Raw genomic sequence first — 5619 nt, 5'->3', positions numbered from 1 at the left:
AATATCTTTTTAAGGTAAAAAAGGAAATTATAGAATGTAAGCATTTTATGATTACATTTTAGCTAAAATGTTTGTTCATATGCATTTGTGTACATAGAAAAAAGTCGGGAAATACAAATAACAAAACACAAATGGTGGTGTCTGCTGAGTGGTGGGATTGTAGTGATTGTTATCTCTTTAATTAATAACATGCTTAATTTTCTTGCAATCACCATATATTACTCATTAACCTAGAAGTAATGTTTCAAAATCAAATGACACACCAAAATAACTAGGGAAAGTGGTTTTTTGGTTTTTTTTTTTAATGAGTCTCAGGGAAATCCCAAGAAAAAAAAAAAAGCAAGATTCTTTTTGACCACTACAAACAATTTATTATCTTTTATTTTCACAACTTTAATGATGACATACATGTCTTGACACAAATTACTTTGGGTTTCTCTTATTTGGGACTCACTCAGCTTCGCTGAGAGTCAGACACGACTGAGCGACTTCACTTTCACTTTTCACTTTCATGCATTGGAGAAGGAAATGGCAACCCACTCCGGTGTTCTTGCCTGGAGAGTCCCAGGGATGGGGGAGCCTGGTGGGCTGCCATCTGTGGGGTCTCACCCAGTCGGACACGACTGAAGCGACTTAGCAGCAGCAGCAGCTTCATGAGACTGTATGTTTTTGTAATTTGACAAATAAGAGATGTTTCAGTCATTATTTCTCCAAGTACTCTTAAGCTCACTGTACTTCTCCAGTGGGACTCCAGGGATACATGATGCAAAGGTTGGATCTCTTGTCGTTCAGTGGGTCCCTGAGGCTTTCTGTTTGGGTGTTTTGTTTGTTCGCTTTAGTCTATTTTCTCTCTTTTGCTCAGATTGGATGAAGTCTATTGTTCTGTCCTCACATTCACTGATTTCCTAACCTCTGTCATCAAACTATACTCCTGACCCAACCAGTGGACTTTTTAAAAAATTTCTGTAATTGTACTTTTCAGATATAGCTTTTATAATTGATTTCTTTGTTGAGATTTTCTATTTTTTTCACTTGCTTCAAGAGAATTTGGTAATTACTTGTTGAAGCATGCTTATGGTTACTGCTTTAAAATCCTTGCCAGATAATTCCAACATCTGATCCTGAGTTGGCATTGATTTTTTTTATATATTGTGATTTTGTGATTCAGTTGTGATTTTCCTGATTCATTGTATGATGCCTGACTTTTACGATATTCTTGATATTTTTCCTTATTATGTTTGGCAACTGTATGATCCTACATTTCACCACAGCAGTCACCAATTTAGATTTTGTGATTCACCAATCACAGATTTTGTGATTCAGTTGTGATTTTCCTGATTCATTGTATGATGCCTGACTTTTATGATATTCTTGATATTTTTCCTTATTATGTTTGGCAACTGTATGATCCTACATTTCACCACAGCAGTCACCAATTTAGATTTTGTGATTCACCAATCACAGATTTTGTGATTCAGTTGTGATTTTCCTGATTCATTGTATGATGCCTGACTTTTATGATATTCTTGATATTTTTCCTTATTATGTTTGGCAACTGTATGATCCTACATTTCACCACAGCAGTCACCAATTTAGATTTAGCCTGGAGGTTCTGTCCTACCTTTATGGCCTGGGTTTCCAATAAGAATCTACTTTTCAGAGACTTACAGGACTATTTTGGTCTGTTAAACCCCATGCTGCTGGAGCACCCATTGATTCCTGCTGATGCTAGACAGGCAGATGGGGCTTCCCCAGGGTGGGGTCCCTTGCGGAGGTGGAGCTCTCCCTTACTATGGGCTGGTGGGGAAGACAGAAAAGAGTGGAGGCCCAGCAGGAAAGGAGAGCATCTCACCTGGCCGCTCCCTGTCAGGGACCTCCCCAGCAACTCTCCTCCTGGTGCTGCCCGGCTCACCGCAAGTCTTCTGGGGGCGGGATGAGCCCATCTAGGCTCCTTATGTTCCCAGTCTTGGGCCAGGACACACTAAGCCCAGGTCCCTTCCTCTGTCACATGGGGTCTGTGTGCAGCCCTGCCCTGAGCTGCCCTCCAGTCCTGGGGTCTCACACTAGCTTACCCTCCCCTTCCACCTCCCAGAAGCCCCCTTAGGTGGTTTCCTGTGCTTTTCCAGGGTTCGTAGCTGTACTTAGCAGGAAGCACTAGGAACAAACAGGTCCAGACCAGAAGTTGAAGTGTTGCTTTCGATTTCTCCATCTGCTCCAATTTGCTTGACAGTCCCATGCCAGGGTTAAGCAGAGAACCCCTGATTTAGCCCCAACCGGTCATTCTAGTCTGATCCAATCATTGTTAAGTCTTTATTTTAATTTTTAGCTTTTGTTTTTGAAAAGTAGAAATTCACACAGAAGTAGCTGCTGCTGCTGCTGCTGCTAAGTCGCTCAGTCGTGTCCGACTCTGTGCGACCCCATGGACTGTAGCCCACCAGGCTCCTCTGTCCATGGGATTTTCCAGGCAAGAGTACTGGAGTGGGGTGCCACTGCCTTCTCCGACACGGAAGTAGAGAGCATAGCATAATGAACTTGCACCTGCTCATCAGTTAGCAACATCTACAGATAGCAGCCCACACCCACCATGTTTCATAGGCACCCCCTCTCCACAGAAGCATATTCCAGCATATTAAAAGCAAATTCCATAAGTCATTCAAATTGTGTCTCTCATCATACTGTGACCCTCAAACCCTCCCTCTGGACAACCTGATCGCTACTTGCATGGCTCAAATAAATTCTTTCAGAATTCTGAATTCTTAGGAGTCTAGGAGGACCCAGAGCAAGAGAGCACATGAGATGCACAGGAAGTGGGCTAGCTGCTGGGGTGGATCTGGCCATTGTCCTGCAAGGGAAGGCTGGTGGAGCGCCCCGCATGCATGGTCATGGGCCTTGCTGCAGCCCCAGACCTGCCTGTCACCAAAATAGCCTGGCCCCAGTTGGCCCAGGGGAAGCCATCCTGCTCTGCGATACAGTCAAGTTCTATATTCCTAGAAGGGGCACCAGAAGCCTCTGGGCCCCCTCTCAGCCACAAAGAAACCAAAGGCTCCTTTGGAGAACAAATTCTACCCCCCTGGGGCCTGCCCCTGTTGGCACAGGCTACTTTGCAGAGCAGACTACCCCACCAAGCACCTCTGAAGCGACTGGGCCCCTCACAGACACCTCAGTATTCACAAACACCTACTTTCATCTTGAAATGTTAAAGATAAAAGATTTAGAACATCTGTGTCTCTCAGTGAAGTTTGCCTTTTAAGCCAACTTGTTTGTTGATTAGTCACTAAGTCATGTCCTACCCTTTTGCAATCCCAAGGATTGTAGCCGGCCAGGCTGCTCTGTCCTTGGGATTTCCCAGGCAAGAATTCTGGAGTGGGTTGCCATTTCCTTCTTCATCAAGCCAACTGGCCAGGTGCAAAGTCAGAAAGCCTCATTTTTGAGTTCTGAAGCTGAAGATTCCTCCTGCATGCCCAAGCTGCCCAAGGCAAGAGGGTGCCTTCAGCAAAAGAGAGAGATGTCAGGACCACAGGATGCAAATGAGATGGGTGTATTAACATATTCAAAACATCTTATTCCCATGAGGACGTGCCAGAGGCTGTGTGAGGGAAACAAGAGACTGGAGGTGCACTCGGTGGAGTCCCAGGGTAGGAACACGGAAGTCCCAAACCTGCCAAGCCAGGGAGAGGGGAAGGCTGGACCCCAACCCAGAACCAAGTTCTTGAATTCTCCCAGGGCTGGCTGCCCAGAAGTGGGAAAGTGACAGGACCCTTAGCCACAGTTTTCCCCAAGAAGAGAACAGTGAAACCTTGGCCAAGTACTTAACACTGGTTCAGCCTCGACTTTTCCATCTGTGATGGGACCCTCTCTGCCAGGGCACAATGATACTCATAGGGCAGCTGAGAGAACTGAATAAGATAATGTCTAGAGGAAGCCAGCACATGAGAGGAGCTGGTGGTCTGTATTCAATGGAGTGTTTACCTGGATCTTTAGCTCCTGATGTGTGTTAGTTCACTTATTCCTTATGACAATCCTATGAAGTCATCTAGGCTCAGAGAGGTTAAGAAACCTGCCCTGGGTCACACAGCTTGTTGGACAGAGCTGGGACGTGAACATAGCACTCAGATTCCTAGAAGCCCCACTGTTTTTATATGGCAGAGGTGGAGACCCTCCTCCTTGGGATCCCAGCCCAGGGGGCCTCAAGGGACCAGCCTGAGGAGTGAAGGAGTGTCCCAAGCCTTGGTCACCCAAAAGCCAAAAGTCCCCAAGGAGGCTCTTACCCAGCCCCAGGGCAGCCAGGGTGTGCAGGCGGCCACCTTCCCCGGGCCTCCTCTTCTGATGGTTAGCCTCTCCCTGCCTTGCAGAGAAAGCCCCCTGTTCCCTGCCTGCCTCCTCCTCTAGCTGGCCTCGTGGCCTTGGCCTGGCCTCCCCGAGTCTCACTTTCATCTGTAGAGATGGGGGCAACAACCAGACTTGCCCGAAAAGTTGCTGTGTGCGCTGACAGATTCCATAAGAAGCTCCCTGAGAGGCTGGTCGGGCTGGTTCTGGGCACAGAAGCAGGCTGACCACCTGGGGTCAGAGGGTCTGTGCTGTGCTTGCCAGGCTCTGCTGCCTGCTTGAGCCAGAAGCAGACCCCCTCTCCTGACCACCTGCTGCATGCAGCCACTGCCCTGCCTGCTTGAGCCAGAAGCAGACCCCTCTCCTGACCACCTGCTGCATGCAGCCACTGCCGGGCCTTGTCCACAGCCCAGGCCTCAGCCAAGCGGATGTCCCAGTTCACCCCACCCACAACGTCACCCCTGCCCTCTAGCAGCCACAGAGTTGAAGCTGATGCTGTGGCCAGGGAAGAGCACCCTCATCCCTCTTGTGGTGCCCAGAGGGGTGTCACCTACCTCCTACTAGCTGCTCAGAACCCCTCGGCCAGGGCCCAGTTAGGCCTGGGTCACAAAACACTCCCCTGTAAAGGAAGAGGTTAAAGAAGTGAAGAGAGAAAAATGAGTGGCAAGAACATTCCCATCTGGAGCAGGGAGCGGGCACCGTGGCCAGTCAGGTCCCAGCTGCTTGCTCTGGGGAACAGAGCGGCCATGCCTCCCAGGGTCCAGTCTCCAGGAGAGGCCAGCCCCCTCCCCACAGGCCACTGGGGCAGCCCGCCCACACTAGCAGCAGCCCAGGGACTCTCTCTGCCATCCCGCCCTCTCCGTAAAGCTTCCAGCATCCCCACTTGGGTGTTCCCACCCCGGCTCAAGGCCCCACTGACGGCCCTGGGCCTGTCAGGGAGAGAAGCTACCATTAGAAAAATCAACCAAATGTCACACCAACTTGAATCTATCAGAAGCGAAAAGTGAAAGCAAAAGTCACTCAGTTGTGTCCGACTCTTTGTAACCCCATGGACTGTATAGTCCATGGAATTCTCTAGGCCAGAATATCTTTCAGGAGGGTGAATCTTAAATAACTGCCTAAAGTAACAGAAGAATCTGTTAAAAAAAAAAAAAAAAAGAGTCAGGCAGAGACAGGAGGAGCAGGCCGTTATCTGGCAGGAAGGACAGCTGAGGCAAAAGCGGGAAACACACCCCCACGAGGCCCCCAGAGAAATTGGTGGAGGGGCATACGCTAAGTGAGACAGAGAGACGC

General features: G+C 48.6%; 1 protein-coding gene across 1 annotated transcript in view; it reads left to right on the top strand.

Moving 5' to 3' along the window:
* Positions 1–5619, top strand: part of HS6ST1 (heparan sulfate 6-O-sulfotransferase 1) — a 64697-nt gene that overhangs the window by 13197 nt on the left and 45881 nt on the right. The window lies entirely within an intron of this gene.

The sequence above is a fragment of the Bison bison genome, unplaced genomic scaffold (assembly GCF_000754665.1).
Source record: "Bison bison bison isolate TAMUID 2011002044 unplaced genomic scaffold, Bison_UMD1.0 scf7180017864088, whole genome shotgun sequence".
Taxonomy (NCBI): Eukaryota; Metazoa; Chordata; class Mammalia; order Artiodactyla; family Bovidae; genus Bison; species Bison bison.
Note: the sequence above shows the minus strand (reverse complement) of the source record. Positions and strands in the feature narration are given on the sequence as shown.